Source organism: Camelus dromedarius, chromosome 26 (assembly GCF_036321535.1).
Source record: "Camelus dromedarius isolate mCamDro1 chromosome 26, mCamDro1.pat, whole genome shotgun sequence".
Classification (NCBI taxonomy): domain Eukaryota; kingdom Metazoa; phylum Chordata; class Mammalia; order Artiodactyla; family Camelidae; genus Camelus; species Camelus dromedarius.
Genome location: NC_087461.1, coordinates 18570345 through 18588100, shown reverse-complemented (window position 1 = coordinate 18588100; position 17756 = coordinate 18570345). Strand labels below are relative to the sequence as shown.

At 39.3% G+C, this 17756-nt stretch overlaps 1 protein-coding gene and 1 pseudogene across 27 annotated transcripts in view; both read left to right on the top strand.

Moving 5' to 3' along the window:
• ZNF438 (zinc finger protein 438) overlaps nucleotides 1-17756 on the top strand; it is a 150241-nt gene that overhangs the window by 76388 nt on the left and 56097 nt on the right. The window lies entirely within an intron of this gene.
• Nucleotides 12135-14561, top strand: LOC135319405 (probable ATP-dependent RNA helicase DDX10; annotated as a pseudogene).

The following is a 17756-nucleotide window of genomic DNA, read 5'->3' as shown; positions in this document are numbered from 1 at the left end:
AGATCATGGCCCGGTTTGGTCCATAGATGTGGGCCACATTTGACCTGATGTTTGTTTTCAACGTGAATTAGTTATTAACTAGTGTAATTTTTAACTGGTTGCTGTTTCAATTTGTTATTAACTAACTTAACGTACAGATTTGAGTTCTCTTGGAAACTGTATGATCTGGGCACTTCGGTCCTGTCTGTCCAGCGGCTGTCATCAGGAGTCACCAGCAGACTGAAGAGAGGCCGCTGCTATGAGATGGGAGCCTGTGCTGCTCAGTTCTCACAGCCCCACCCCTGGCTGCTGAGTTTCTTTGAATAGAACTCAGAGGAAAGTTAAATGTTACTTATACTGCCATTTGTGTTAGAATTGGAAATAACAGGTTGATAGGACAGCATATTTTGGTATAAGTGAAAGACAGTGCGTTGTTTGCCTGGGGCTGTCATCACATTGTACCATAAACTGGGGAGCTTTAAACAACATTTGTTTTCTCACTGCTCTGAAGGCTAGAAATTTGAAATGAAGCTGTTGCAGGGCTGGGCTCCCTCTAGGGCCTCTAGGGGACAAGCTATGTCACCTCTTCGGGTGACACTGTCCTTTGTGGCAACATAACTCCACCGTCCGTCCTCCGTGGCCGTCTTCCCGGAGTCCAGATTTTCCTTGTCTTCTAAGGACAGCAGTCGTGTTGTATTGGGGCCTACCCTAGTCCAGTACAACCTCATTGTAACCTAGTTATGTCTACAAAGACCCTATTTCCAAATACAGTTACGTCCACAGGTACCAGGGATTAGACCTTCAACATAATATTTGTGGGGACACGATTCATCCCATAAAGGAGGGTATATCTGCAGAGCAAAGAGCAATAGCTGAGGAGCAGAGATCCTTGAAATAGAGTGCCTGCATTCACATTTACACCTCATTTGCTCTGTAATCTTGCACAAGCTGACCCCTCGCAGTGTCTCCACACCCTCGTCTGTAAAAGGAGGACAGTGGTACCAGCTTCCCAGGGATGAGGTGAGGACAAAATGAGTTAATACACAGAAAGCACTTAGAACAGACTGTGTGGCACAGACTGAGTTTCAATAAACTGAGCTATTATTATCTGCATCATTATTCACTATTACTCATACACAGTTTCTGTGCATATAGGGAGTATCAGTGCCAAACAATAATTATGTAAGACAAACAAAATAGACAAATCATGGATAAACTAAAAACAGATAGAAATGCTGCATGACCGAAAAAAAAAAAACCCTTAAACCAATAAAAAACAGAATATGGAAACTGGAATTTTAATAAGATTTACATTTTAATGCAAGTAACCTAATTGCAATACATTAAAAATTGTTTAGCCTTCTTACTCTGTTAGATGACCTGCCTGGCCTTGATACGTGCTTGAAATGGATAGAGACCCAGGCAAGAACGTCAAACCCAGAGGCTTAGACATTGACTGTTGGGCTAACAAGCACAGTGGCTTGTAGATAATATTGAAGATTTCATCACACCAGTCAGAATGGCCTCATTCAAAAGTCTACGAATAATAAATGCTGGAGAGGGTGTGGAGAAAACAAACCCTCTTACACTGTTGGTGGGAATGTAAATTCATGCAACCACTATGGAGGACAGTATGGAAATTCCTTAAAAAACTAAAAACAGACTTACCATATGATCCAGCAGTCCCACTCCTGGGCATATATCTGGAGGAAACTCTAACTCAAAAAGATTCATGCACCTCAATGTTCATAGCAGCACTATTTACAATAGCCAAGACATAGAAGCAACCTAAATGTCCATTGACAGGTGAGTAGATAAAGAAGATGTGGGGTGTGTGTGTGTGTAGATATAGATATACAATGGAATACTACTCAGCCATAAAAAGAATGAAATAATGCCATTTGCAGCAACATGGTTGGTCCTAGAGATTATCATATTAAGTGAAGTAAGTCAGATAGAGAAAGACAAATATCAGATGATATTACTTATATGCGGAATCTTAAAGAAATGATATAAATGAATTTATCTACAAACCAGAAATAGACTCACAGACATAGGGGGAAAAAAAAGCTATAGTTACCAAAGGGGAAAGGAGCAGAGGGAGGGATAAATTAGGAATTTGGGATTAATATACATATACTACTATATATAAAATAGATAAACAACAAGGACCATCTGTATAGCACAGGGAACTTTATTCAGTATCGTGTAATAACCTAGAATGGAAAAGAATCTGAATCAGCTTGCTGTATACCTGAAACTAACTCAACATGGTAAATCAACTCTACTTCAGTAACAAAAAGGAAAAAAAAAATTGGAGAAGTCAGTCCAGGGAGAACATGCCAGGAACAGCTGACTCTGAGCATCCCTGCCTGCCTCCGTGGACGCGTGCTGTTACTGTCTGCCTCTGCCCCGCAGATCCTTGGGTTGAAATTATCCTGGTCTCCAGTCTCTGGATCAGAGGCTTAGGCTGAATAATTCTCTACATTTAAACCATATTTTCTTCCGAAGGGAACACATTTCTTGAGACATACTATTTCCATTTTTCCACAGAGCCCTTGTGTAAGATAACCATACAGCCTGAGCTTTATAAAAAATTGAGCTCTGATAGAGAAGGTTTAAAGAAATGACAAGACTTTTTAAAGTACCTGGAGGAAAATTGTTCCATAGGTTAGTGACTGTTGGGTTTACAGTACTACACAATGTATATATGCCTCATTTTCAAAGGTACTACTGCCCTGAAAAGATGAGAATATTCAGATAAAATCAAAGGATCTCACCTAAATGGTGAAAGGGACATATGGGTATGATATCATGATTCGTGATTTTATTTTAATGAAAGAAGTTAGGCTGTTTAATTTTTGGCAAAGACGTGGTGTTGTGCAGTTTAAGTATTAGTAATTTGGAACATTTCAGTTAAATGATGAATTCATCAGGACTCCTTCAGTTGCAAATGAAAGAAAGCCAGCTCAAGCCAGCTCGTGAAAATTAAAGGACTTAATTGTTTACATAACTATGGTTTCCAGAGGTGCATCTGGCGTTGGGCGTGGCTGCAGCTAGGAACTCGGGTGAGCTCATCTGGACTCTTTTTCAGCCCTGCTGGTTTCTTTATTCATCCTTTTCCAGACAAGATGACCATGGGCAGCTTGAGACTGTCATCTTCCCCGTTTAGCAGGCTGGACAAAAAGGAAACTTGTGGGGCCAAACACCTTGCTACCTGCCTTAGAGAAGATGCGGGTTGACTCTCTTCGGCCCCATGTGTGATGAATAATCCCTGTGGCCCAGAGTAGGGGCATGCTTTCCTAATGCTGCAATAGAGGGGTGTGGCCCAGTGACTGAGAGCCCCACTGCGGTCTCGTGGATTGAGGGCGGTCTTCTCCAAAGGAGAAGGAATGAAAAGAAGTGACATGGAAGAGTGTCCAGCAGACCAGAACTGTAGTAGATTCAAACCGTTACAAATCATATGTGAAATAATTTGAGGCTGTTAAGTTCTGATTTTAAGATGGCGAAGAGAGAACTTTCTGCCTTCTATTAAAAAAAAGACCATCCAAAACAAAGGGAATAAGAAACATTTCTAGCTCTCTCTTTGTTGAAAAATAAGTGACATCAGTAGCTCTTACCCACAAATAGGAACACAGAAAGTGCATAACACTGTGCTTGAGTAGAGGAAGGTGAAATCCTAACCAGCTACAGAGGAGAATAACTGTGACAGGAGCAGTTTTGCCTTGTAGAACCTTGGAGGGCCCTGTGATTAAAGGAATCGGGTTAGGCTGGAGCAGGAGGTAAAGTGCGAGGCTAGAAACAGATGGCCAGTTGAAAGTCTGTAAAGGGACCAGCTGGACACTCAGGTCCCTGTCTCACCCCAGCCAGATAACTACCTTCCCCACAGCCCAGACGATGGGAGGCTTTATTCTCTGGAGAAGCTGAAACTTCAGAGAATCTAGGGTCAGGGACAAAGGAATGGTGGAAGGTGGGGTTAAGTCAAAGTCTGCCCTGCTCTCAGAGCACCAGGAGTCAGACTTCTCTAAGTCTCAAACAGGGTGCTGGAGGAGTCTCTAGAGACACTGTACGGTCCCAGAGAAACTCTGTAGTGCCCCCCTCCCCTTAGGAAGAGCCAGCCTGCTGCCCGTTGCCCTTCATTGAAGCTCACCTTCAACCCACGAACAGAGCTGCCAACTTGCTTTCCTGATAATTTACCATTAAATGGGAATAGTCAGCCAAGGATCAACAGATACTGGGGATGCCTCCAGTATGACAGCAGAGATAAAGGAAACAGAAACAATGCTGATGAGACAGAGCTACAGAGACAGCCGTAGGAAACTTAACAAACTATAATTACTGTCTTTGAACATACGAGATTTTGCATAGAAAATAGTCTTTTTAAAAAAAGAGAATTAAAGGAAAGGAAAATTAAAGAAGTAACTTACAAAAAGTAGAAATATGGTGGCTGAAATAAATTTATTAGAGGGGTTGAAAGATAAATTTGAGGGAGAAATAATTAGAGCCACAACCTAGGAGGTCCAGTTGCTCACTAATACAAGAGAGGGTGGGAGAGAATTATCAAAGAAATAATGCAAGACACTCTCCTAGAACAGATGGAAGAGAGAAACATTAAGGTTTCCAGAGAAGAAAAAGTGTCATATACAAATATTTTGGATAAGAACAAACAAGAGACTTCTCAACATCACTACTGATATGGGAACATGTAAATTTGTGAACTATCCCCTTAATGGATAATTTTTATCGTTAAAAAAGCATTTCTCCTTTTACCTGAGAGTTACTGGCAAACAGTTTCTCCTTAGCACATTTAAAAACATTCTACTTACAAATGTTCCATTATTTAAACTTATTTACATTTTTGTGTAATCTGAGGTACACCTGCAAGTTTGTGTTTCAGAGGTAAGGAGGAATTTTCATGGTGCTTATTCTGGTTCGTTAGCGTTTTGATTCACTAACTCACTGAACAGATAATTAGAGTGATCTTTTTTCAAGGTCCTGTGGAGTTGATATTTCTTGTTTCATACGGTAGTCCAACATCTGGTCCGTAGTTTTGTAGCTGGTGGTGATCAGTAAACAGGACTGATTTAGAAGCCACTGATGATACTCGGGTATCTGATAGTAGGACCTGCAGAATGTTTGCCATTTTTCCTTTGTCCCAACACACAGTGATTTGAAGTGACAAAATTTGGATTATAATCTCTTAAAATATTTGGCTCTTATTTTTATACATGTATACAACTATATTATGAGTAACAAAGTATCAGTGTAGAATCTTAGTTTTTGTCTTACCTTTTACCAATGAATGCTATTTTCTTCCTGAATGCTATTTTCTTCCAAAAATTAGAGGCATCAAAAGTTGAATTTTAGCAGACATAGTTTTCAAATTTTAATTATTTGAAACAATAATATTTTCAGGATTCAATGAATGTTAATGTTGAGCATGTAACTAATAAAATATATTATTATGGTATTTTTAGATTAAAAGTCTTCTCCAAATTGCATTTTGGTTTTTAAAACATTCTAAATGTTAGTCTTTAAATATTACAGAAGGATTGACATTTTTAAGTGCAGTGGAGCTCCCCCCCCCCTTTTTTTTGGATCAGTTTCTAAAGCCTAATGAAATGGAAGGCAAGTGCCTTTTCCAACTTAAAAGAGGTTATATTTTATTCTTTAATGTACTATAAAAAGAGCAAAATAATATAGAAAAATCAAGAAATGAAAAAGTGCCAGGATTTTTCTTGCCAATATAACTTTTTAGAATAGTGCTGAGTTGGTTTTGCTGTAAAAACAAGACCAGCTAGTCTATTATGGATTCTCCAGATAATGGCGTTTTGTAGAGGATTTTTGTGGTTCTCTGGGCTCAGCGAGGTCAAGAATTTTAAATTAGAATTACAGTACTGGAAGGCATCCTCTTACTCATTTTACAAATGAAGGAACTGAAGTCCCAGAGATATCAGGATTTATCCAGGGTCTCACAGTTAATAGCGAAGGTTGGATAAGAATCCTGGCCTCCTGGCAGGCAGTTCAGTGATCTTTGTCAAAGACTCTTTATTCTCAACACCATCACATTCCGTGCAATACCCAAAATTTATTGCATTAGGTCCAAGTAGCAGATAATGTTTGTGTTTAATTTTCTAGAGCTGAGGGGACATTTAGAATTAGGAATACTGACAGTGACCAAAAAAAAAAAAAAAAAAAAGGAGTGGCCAAAAGCATTTGGAAGAACCTTTGCCTAGAGTGGAAGATGTCCCTTGATTAGACTCTGGCCCTGCTCGCTAGAAGAAACTCCACTGCTCGTTATTCTCTAGGACCTGAATCTGGCTTCTGGAAGGTTCTTCCTTGCCCATCTTCCTTCAGGGTCACACTTATGTAGACGTTGCAGGATACGTCCTCCTTGGAGGCAATGTGAACTTTTTTTCCTACTTTCTGACCATGCAATTTTGGTGGCCTGAGCATTGCTTTAAGAGTCAGCCAAAGGCTTCGAGGCAAGGCGTGTGGGTTTTTTGGCAATATTATTCCCTCAGAAACGTAGCTGGCTTCTGATCTCCATCTTTAGTTGATTCCACATGCTAGTGATAGAGAGACTCCATGTCCGGGTCTGGCGGGGACCATCTTAGTTTCTGTCCCTTGTGCACGTGAAGTAACAGTGCCCTCGTTCACGCTCAGAACTGTCCCGAGTTGGACAATAAATTGTGCATGGTCCCTCTGGCCAAAAAGCACACCCCGAAGTCCTAAGGCTGATTTATTCCTTTGCTTCCTTTCTCCAGTTCCCCCCTCTCTCCAGTTACTGGGGGCCCTTGCGTGGCCATGTGAAATGGGTTTCATGGGAAGTTGACATGCTTAACCTCATCCCTCTGTTCACCTGGGAAAGCATAACAGGCCGTTTTTGCCCAAAGCCTTTTTCAGTCTTTTCTCTCTTACTGTGTAAAATGCAAAAGCAGTCAGATTTTCTAACCCCGGGAGCCTCCAGATTTCTGGATTCTCCACTCCCTTTCATTTCTGCTGTCAAACCCAACAGTTCTTGGCTAGGCAGATTTCTTTCCTGTAAGTTCTCGATAAACACAGCAAGTGATATTGTCATTCTAAGACTCTGCTTCCCTTCTCTTTTTCCCTGTGGCTCCAGACTTTGACACTTGTTCTGCCTCTAAAGCTGTCTCAGGCATTTTCAAAAATTGAGGTGTCATTTACATACAGTGAACACACAGCTCTGAAGCATTTGGTTCAAGGAGTTTTGACAATTGTATACAATCGTAAGCCACCACTCAGAATATGACATAGAACATTTCCGTAGCCCAGAGGGATGCCGGTTGCCATGTAATCCCCTGACTTGCCCCCTCGGAGGCAACCACTTTTTGACTTCTATCACTGTGGACTCCTTTTTGCAAGGAACACTTCTGTTAAAATTTTTGTGGCTGTGTGACAGGGCAGTCTTTCTGTCCTTTACTTGGTTTCTCCATTTCCTGCTGCTCCGATGCCAGGCAGTTGCCATATATTTTAGATTTTTAGATTTTTTTTTTCCCTTGGGTCTGCACCCCACTTCCAGATACATTTTTTATGTTAGCTAGCTAAATAACTACTCTAATAAGCGGACTACAAAAAACATAATAGCTTAAACCTAATTAGAGTGTATATATTGCTAATGAATAGAGCCTTGAAGACATTCCTGAGCAGTAGGTGACCTTCTGTAACCCGGGCCTTTGAGTCCAGTCCTCCAGCCGCTGGGGAAGGAGCGTGAACACACCTCACTGCTCCTGAAAAAGCTCAGCCTGGGACCTGACAGTCAGTCACTTCCACTGACATTCTTTTGGGGAAAATGATGTACAAGACCACACCTAGTGCGAGGGGGGAGGCTTGGGAACTGTGGACTCTGGCCTCGCCGCTGCTTCCCCGGGACAGCTCCACGGGACAGGGAGCACAGAGTTTGGAGGATATTAACCAGGTTAATGTCACAGTTTTTCTTTTGTCTTAATAACATAATACCAGATTGCGTTTCTTTTTCGTCTTTGTGTTATTTCCTTTTCTTTGTGTTATTTTTTTTTATACTTTTGAATAAACAGTATTTAAAACTATTGGGAGTGGGTATAGCTCAGTGGTAGACTGTGGACTTAGCAGGCATAAGGTCCGGGGTTCAATCCCCCGCACCTCTATTAGAAAGCAAATAAATAAATAACCTAATTATCTCCTCACCCACCCCCTCCCAAAAAAAGCACACAGAATTTTTTTTTTAATGTTAAAAACAAAAAGTATTGCTATCTCTACGGTAGACATGTTCAAAGCGAAAACAACTTATTTTCCTTAGATTATTCTGATGAACTTAAAATGATCTCTGGGCCTCAACAGATACAATTTAACTCTTAAAGGATGAAGATCACCATTTCTATTCCATGTTGTACCGGAGATCCTAGACAATGGAGTAAAAAGGGGAGGGAACCTAAAAAACAAACAAACAAACAAACAAAAAACCATGTAGGAATGATAAGGTAGAAAAAAAACTGTCATTATTGGCAAATGACACAATTGTCAATGTAGAAAATTTCTGGAACTCTACAGAAAAATTCTTAGCATTAACTAGAGAATTTAGCAAGGGTTTTGGATACAAAATTAGTCTAGGGAAGCCAGGTGCATTTCTGTGACCAGCAACAACAATAGAAGCAAAACAGAGTATGTAATTAAAAAAGAAAAGCAACATTTATTTTGAAATGATTAGCATCCTACACAGCCATGGTGTATCTTCTCAAACTAAGAAATTAGCATTGGTACACTGATGTTAACTAAATTACACCTTCATTCAGATTTTTCCAGTTTTTCCACGGATGTTCTTTTTCTGTTTCAGGATCAAACCCAGGTGGCTGTTATCTCTCTAGTTTACTCCAATTTGCACCAATTTCTTGGTCTTCTCTTTCAGGGATCTGACACTTGAAGAGTGGTAGTCAGATATTTTGTAGAAAGGACCTCAATTTGGGTTTGTCTGATGTCTTCTCATGATTATATCATATCCTTGTCAACATGACACCACTGGTAATGTCAACCTTGATCATTTGGTTAAGGTGGTGTCTGCCGGGTTTCTCCATAATGAAGTCACTATAGAAGAATGTAATTTTAAAAATATACAACTTACAGTAGAAGCAGACTATAAATAGCATCTGAATAAATCTAACAAATAATATCCACAACCTTTATTGAGAAAGTTACAAACTTTTATTGAAAGATATTAACTCTGAGGCAATTAAGTGGAGAGAAACACTGTATTCATGGATTGGAAAACTGAATGTTGCAAAGATGTTAATACGCTCGATACACTTAGAATTAAATCCCTAACAGGTTTTGGGGGTTTTAACATCACTACTGTAAGTGTTGTTGTTTTTGTTTTGGTGATACTTAAATAATTCTGAACTTACGTGGAAGAGGAGTGGTCGGAAAATTAGATGCTCCTGAAGAACAAAGTGTCTTTCCTACCTTATGCTGTAACTTAATATAAAATTATAATAATTAAATCAGTGTATGATATAAAGATATACAAATTGGCCAATGGAAAGAGTAGCGAATTCAGAAACAGATCCATCTATATATGGAACCTAGATTTACAGCACAACCGGTGTCGTAGATCAGTGGGGAAAAGGACGGGTAGATTTTTCAATGTATCACGTTGGGGCGAGAAATCGCACATACGAACGAGTGTAATATCGGATTCCTAGGTCACGCCACGCGCAAAATGGGAAATGGTCAAGTTACAAGTTGTAAATGAATGATTAGAATTAAATTTCAGTATAAAATTAGAAGCAGAACTCAGGAAAAAAAACAGCTGAAGGAAAAAACCAAAACTACCAAAGCAATGAAAACAGAGTTGGAAGGAGTACAAGAGACAGAGTGAGGTCACAGAGATTAGAAATGAGCAGAGTGAGCCAAGTCAAGTAGGCATTTAAAAGCTGATGTCACACCTTTGGCTTTAAAATGTCACTGTTTACAGTGCGCCAGAACCGCATCGTTTATGAACTTTTCTCCCCGTGCTGAGTAATGTGCCAGAAATCCAAAGTGATCCATAGATTATGTTAATGATCTGTCTGGTGACAAGTCAATTACCCAGTCATTTGTGGAAAGCAAAGGGTTGGAAGCCATCTAAATTTGAAAGGGATTTATTATCACTTTCTCAGGTTGGGGAAGTTCATCAAAAAGTCTTAACTAAGATTTATCAAATGTCTGTTATATTTATTACTCTTTTACTTAGAGTCACCTTGTTTAACCTAGTATGCTTAGAAAGTGTTATTTAGAAATACTATTAATTTTAATATATATTTACCAACATACATGATTTTTAAAGGAATTTTTTTTTTGTCTTAACATATGTCTGAGATATATTTGTATCAAAACCTTGCAGCTCTACTGTAGATCACTCAATTTAGGGGAGATGATTGCCATTTAATCTAATTGACAAAACTTAGTCATCAATTTGAAACCTATCTTCCAACTCAGACTTCCTTCTGTCAGTTAAAGTCCAACTTGATTTTTCAGCTCAAATAAATATGTTAATGTAGGTGTCCATGACAACCATCACACAGTGAATTCTGATTCTAATACAGATAAATAGGTAAGGCACAGAGCCTCACTATGTGTTGCCTGGATACAGTGATACTGCTGCCTTCAAGCTTTCATTGCTTTGCGCTCACTAAAGTCTCCCAGCGTTGAGTTGATTCTTTTACAATAATAAGGGTATTGATTGGAAGGTAAGGTCCTTAAGTAAATACCCTCTCACTATTGCTTCATTCTGCTATACGTCTGAATTTGTAATATACTAACGTGGGCCCACATACGCCACTTTTTAATAAAATATACATGTTATGTGTATGTGTATGTGATGGGGAAAGAACAAGTCCTTATTGTGGTGCTTTGATTAAAGGAGGATTTACAGGTTTGGCTTCCTGGAGGGTTTTTATATTCCAGGGCAATGCTCTAGACAGGATTAGTGAGTGGTATGCATTTCTTTGTAGAGTGAGAAAAAGCGTGGCTGTGAAGGACGGATGGGAAAAGGGAGTGAGAAAGAGGCTGATGTGATACCTTCTGCAGGTACCTTCCCAGAAAGGTCAGTAATAGGATGGTTGGAAGTTGAGGATCTGGAATTTGATTGCCTTAAAACTATCTGTGCCCACGTATCTCTTAGAAAGTCTTCGTATAGATCCAAGTGTACCCAAACTTGTAGACCACTGATATAGCAGACAGGCAGAGCAGATCCATCATATATATATAATATTATACATACAAGAAGACACCCAACTAATGAAATAAAGCCAATGTTTAGAGATTAAGCTTTTCTGAAATACATCTAGAATCTGCATATTTAAAGAGCATGCTGTTTGTACCTAGTAAAGTCGCTGAACCTCGGAAGTAAAGCAAAGATTCCTTTGGGGAGCCAGGGAAAACAGATCAGGTTCTTTATAAGGAGAGGAAATTATGTTGGCTCAGATTTCATTGAGTGCAACAAAATGGAATATACTGAAAAGATGTTCAAGAAAAGAATAGGTAATTTACAGATTTTTTGTGTCCGTCTAAATAATCCTTCAAGTTTAAGTCAGCAAGCAAATAGTTTTGAACTGGAAAATATTTCAAAAAATTATTCCTTTGAGCCTTTATTGAGGTGAAACTAGAAAACAGATTTTTTTTTTTTAAAAACCTGGCTTTGCAGGGTCAAGATGTACTTGGAATTGCTGGAACAGGATCTGGCAAGACTTGGATTTTTCCTTGTCCCAGGACTGGAAGCTTCTCGTCGTCTGTAATAGATCTTGACAGGGAGACTTTGGGTTCTGATAATACTGCCTGTGAGAGAACTTATGTATTTCTCAAGCCTTTGGTTTTCTGAGAATTAGGGAGGAATCACGGCTTTTCAGCAATCTCATCATTGATGGAAGGGATCTAAGGCAAGATGTTTGAGAAGCTCCACCACATAAGTATGCTCGTTTGCACACAGGTTTGACTAGTATTAAACACGAGCATGAAGCATTAAGTGTTTGTGATGCAACTCTCCAAAGGTTAGTTCCCGATGAAGTAGAATCTTGGTCATGAATTTTGCTGATACTATGAATACTGTTATCAAAAAAATCTTTCTAAAAAACATTGACTTTATTTTTTTTCTAGACGAAACAAATCAAATCTGTAAAAGACCTTGTACCTTGTTTGCTTAAATTTGAAAAGCTCTGTACATGTTTGCGTTAATGAGAAAAGTAAAACATAACAGCCTTGTCACTTTGGAACAAAACTTAACAGATTGTGAGCAAAAGTGAAAAATAAGTATCCTATATTCCTTTTTGAGAAGTCGTCTGAAAAAGAGTAGTCTTTTTTTTTCCCAGTTGTAAAAAGTTTCCATCTCTAAACCGAGTTTTCTACTGCCTGTGTTCCGGTATTTCTATCCTTGACTTCTGTGGTTGACAGCTGGAGATGAGAAAAATGGGAGTCTGTAAGAAGTTTATCTGCAAGAGAGTGAACAGTGCTCTTTGCTCCTGAGACTGCAGCCACGGTGTTGAGTATTCAGGCCATGAATTGAGGTCTTCGGTTTGATTGCCCAGCGGATGCCAGCTCATATGCATGGAGCTGAGAGACCTGCCAAGCAGATGATGAAGCTTTATTAATTTTGCTTCCCTCAGAAGATAAAAAAAAGGGTAGTGCAGCAACTTGTTGAGTAGAAAGTGCCTATGACGGAAATAAAAATCAATCCAGAAAAATGTATGGACATCTAGAAAGAAAAAAAAAAGACAATGGAGTCATCCCAAGATCAACAGTGGAAAAGAAAGAGGTCAAAGGTGTTTTGTTTTCTACATATGCTAGTATATCTGATGAAGGAGTATTTGATTTGAGTTACATTTATCCCAATATGCTCTATTTCTTTGTCTTGCTGTGAGCAAGTCCTTGGGTGAGATTTCTTCAGAAAATGTAGGAACAGCAGACCAAAGAGGAATTACTGAGCCTAAGGCTCTGTCCCTCACCAGTGACTTAAGTGGAAGCATTTAGAGCTTAATTAGATCCTTAAGTAAGGTGGAAAGAGACCAGAAGCAGAAGAGACGGGGTACAGACTGGCCAGTGGTGCTAATAATGAAGAGGAGGAAGCGGTAGAGAGGCAGATGGGGGGGAAATGGAAAAGAAAGTGGTAAAACCAAAGGGGCCTCAGATTCAGTCAGCTCCTAATACTGATGAGGCCCAGAAAACCAAGGAAATCACAGAAACAAAAGAAGTAATGAAACATTTTAAGGGAATGAGAAAATAGCATTTACTGATGAAGGAAAGTTGGTTGACCAGTGGCCACCAATGTAGAAATCCATTGTGAAGGATGCTAAGGAGGTGGATTGTGGTTGTATCAACCTTGATAAAGCAAAAGAAAGGCTTCAGAAAGAGGACCCATTCGATCAAGAAGAGTATGAGAAGCAAGTTAAGGCAGAGCATATGGAGAAAAGGCTTTAAAAAGGAAACCAGAAAAGAAGCCAGCACGAGGCAAGCAAAGGCCAGAGATGAAGGGTGGGATGATGCCTTTTAGGGCCGGATGTGGTGGTGATGAAGAACTTGATCCGTTGACTCTCAGATCCCGATAAATACAGAAGTCTGAAGACTAAATAATGAAGATATGGAAAATGAAGTTAGTGCTGCCAGGGAGAAGCAGAGAATGAGGAAGAGGACAACAGTGGAGAGAACAAAAGGAAACATGCAAGTTGTAGAAGGAAGGCCAAGTAGGCAACCTGCAAGCCTTAGGGTACAGGCCTGTCTCTCACAAGGGACAAAGAGCTTGTGTTGTATCTGCTCAAAAGTCGAAGCTAAATACGCCTTGCTTTGTTCTTGCAACCCTTGGTTATGATTACATGGGCCAGAAGTCAAAAAGAGTTGGCTTTGTAAGAGTGAGAGGTACCAAGAGTCCCATGCTTGAAGTCCACCGAAAAAGATGTTCACAAGGACAGAGCATGCGCACGTGTAACTTCATCCATAACAGCCAAAAGCTAGAAGTAGACCAGGTGTTCATCAGTGAGAGAATGCACAGACAGACTGGTGTAGACATGAAACAGAGTACTACTCAGATTAAAGGAAGCAAAGCTCTTACACCTGCAACAACGTGGCTGAATCTCATTGTACTAACTGAAAGAAATCTTACTCCAAAAAATGCAGACAGTACTTCTGCATTTTCATGAAGTTTTAGAACAAGCAAAGTGTGTGAGGGAAAAGAATCAGAGAGTGGTTGCCTCTCGAGGCTGGGGCAGGGAAGGACTGGGAAGGATTACGAAGGCACTTTCTCTGAGGTGATGGTTATGGTTTGGGTTACGAGATACATGGATTTGTGAAGACTCATGGAATGGAACACTTAAGGCTTGTGCATTTCACTGGGTGAAAACTGCACTGCAAAAGGGAGAGGGCCACTTCCAAGCTGCTAGCAGTGTTCTCTTCCCTACACTCAGTGGTGGGAAGACAGGTGTTCACTTTATTATTTTTCTTTATAACTTACACACAGGTTACAATATTGTTTGGTATGTATTCAATATTTAATAATAATTTCATGAAAACATAATATACATGTTAAAATTAAATACTCTACAAATTCCTCAGCAGCAGCAATGCAGCACGCAAGGTGTCAGAAACGGGCTTTCTGGTATCATGAATTCAGTCATTTATTCAGACGTTGATCCCGTGCCTGTCTACAGCCTGAGAGGGATGTGACATTGGTTAGCTCCTTATTTGGAAGCTGAAGTTTTGGTAGCTGTGTCCTAAAATGAATTAGAAAAACTGCTGAAATCTAAAATGATGACAGTCTTCCATAGGCCCAGCTTTGACCTCAGTCCCCTGGTGCCAGTCCAGCGGACTCCTGAAGGCACACTTTTAAGAATTGAAACATCACTCAAACTGATGACCAGTGACCAGTAGTCATTCAAGTTACCTTACAGTCAGGTCATGGAGAATGTCCCCTATAATTTGTGTTCTTGAAACTTAACTATGAGGAGGATTCTCAGGACACTGTGGCAAACACTAGACCTAACTGTTCTTCTGTTGAATCTTAAAACATTTTCAAGGTATTTATAGATTTTTCATTTCAACCTTTCCTGCAACATTTGTGACTATTTTTCATTAAATGTGAACTCAACAGAGAATGCAGATTGAACTCTGGCTATAATGTGGTCCTAAATTTGTAGTTTAAAATTAAAAGGCTTTTACCTAGTCCTTTACTTTTTGTAAGTATTCAAACATTCTTTTGGATGCCAAATAATGAATTCATAGTGCTAGATACCCGACAGGTTGACAGTCTGGTTGCCTGTATGAAGTACTTAAATATACAATTGCAATTCCAAAGCCTTATTGCTTCATTTATCACAGGAAGTGCCAGAGTTCTGAAATATTTTGTAAGGAAAGCTACTCTATTTGTGTGAATTCTCATAGGGAGAACCAAGAGTATTATGCCAATTTCATCCTAAGTATTGAAGTTAGGGTTCGAAATGACATTTAATAGTATGATTTATTTTCTATCTTAAACTTTATAGGTCACAAAACAAGATCCTATCCTTTCATATTGCTTTTTATTTTTAAAATGTCTGAGTGATGATAAAAATCTTAAGCTTAAGCACTGTCAGGTGATTTATGATATTTCATTTATTTTTCAAAGCATTGGGGTGTCACCAGTAAGCCTGTTACAATTGTAGGTTTCAAGTTCCTCGATTTTAAAAAAGACCAGCTGCGTAAACAAGTGTGTTGGCTTTGTAATTTAATTCTGTATGGTATTTTTTTTAATACTTCAAAGTACCAGAGAAGGCAATTTTTCTTAGGTCATAAATACTTATTTATGTCATTATGATCTCCGACTTTCAAGTACATTTCAAGATCTACTTTTAACAATATGAATACATTTTTATTGTGTTCTTTACAACCTCAAGACATTTCTCCATTTGTCTTCCTAAACCTGCCCTTCTTTGTGGGCTGACATCAAAAAGTGGAATGTGGATAAACTTGAAGAAGGGTACTTTAAAAAATTGAAATTCTGTAGTCAGGGATGGATAACACAAACTATCTGTGAGAGTGTGCTGTAAGCACCTTAGAGCTATTTTTTGTTATTAAATTTTAAATTTGGGAAAATTGTAAGTTCACATGTAGTTTTAAGAAATAATGTACTCCCCATGTGTCCTTTACACAGTTCCCCCCAAATGGTAATATCTAGGTTATTAGCATTAACACAATGCAGATCCTATTCAGATTTTCCTAGTTATACTTGAACTCATTTGTGTGTGTATATTTAATTTCTACGCACTTTTCATCACATGCACAGCTTCTTGTATCTACCATAGTCAAGATACAGAGCAGTGCCATCACAAAGACTTCTTGTGTTGCCATTTTATAACCACACCCACTACCTCCCACGCGTCCCAGCCCTAACTCCTGGCAACCACTAATCTGTTCTCTATTTCTGTAATTTTGTCATTTCAATAATGTGATGTAAGTGGAGTCTTAGAGGGTGTAATCTTTAGGATTGACATTCATTTAACACAGTTCCCTTCAGATTCATCCAAATTGTTGTGTGTATCAGTAGTTTGTTCCTTTTTATTACTAAGTGGTATTCCATCAAAATTTATTTTCATTTTTAGTTTTCATACGTACACACATAAAATATGAGCTAATTAAGATATTAGCTTAAAAGTCCATTAAGACATTATTACAATTAACCTGTCAATTAAAAATTACAGGTAAACTCTTAGTATCTTTTTAGTCAATTTGATTGGATTTGTCTGTCTTAACATACAAAGACCAGATGAGTTGCCACCTGTGTACTGAACACATATTTCCAGTAGGAGAAAAAAAAAGATATTTCTATTTCCTAACAGTAACTCATTCTGTTAAAAATGGGCAAGATTAGAAAAAAGACCAGTTGTTGATACTTTGCAAGAGAGGTCCTTGTTTTGATTCCAGCAGATTTGCTCTTTAGTTTTTTTTCCCCTTTCATATAGTCCATGATTACCAGCTGGCTCTTTGCACACAGACTGTTCTACAGGTAGCCCTCTTACCCTCGTTTCCGTGTTTGTTAGATGTGATAAAGCTGCAGAGAAGGAGGAGCTGTCCTAGGGAGAGACTGTAAAGAGAGACCTGATGTTTGCCTTGAGGAGCTCCAAGATTTAATGGCCAAGGATGGCCAGCAGGAAAGAACCAGGGCCTTCTGGTTCATGGATGCTCAGAGAAAAGAAGGTATGAAGAAAGGAAATAAGACTAGGGCCGAACGGCACCTATGGATGACTTTGGCAGAAGCGGTTTTGGTGGCGTGGTGGGACTAAAGACCATGTGGAGAGGGAATGGGAGATCTGGAAATGGCAACTCTGTAGAGTTTAAGTATCTCAATAGGCCTGTGGAATGTAGAGGAAGAGGTGGGACCAGATGGTTTTGTATGTGTTGTCGTATTAATGGAAGAGACTTGGGGGTGTTTAAAGGCCAGGGGAAAAGATCTGGTTAAACAGAGGTTGACTGTAAAAGCTGGAGGAGGAATAACATTCTCATGCTGTTGGGGAAACAGGAGAGGATGGAACCCCAGGCTCGACCAAGGGCCTGGCACATTCCTTCTGTTGGGTCTCATCAAAATTAGGAAGGACCGGAGGACACTTTGGGAGGTTGTGTGGGATACAGGGAACATTAGTGACTTCCCCTCTGATAATCTCTGTTTCCTCTGGGTCTAGAAAAAGGGAGTGTGGAGGAGCATGGTAATGGAGGTGTGAGTTGTTAAGGAGAGAAGGTTTCATATTAGTCACTGAGGAGACTGGCTCTTGTGTTCATAGAATATCTGG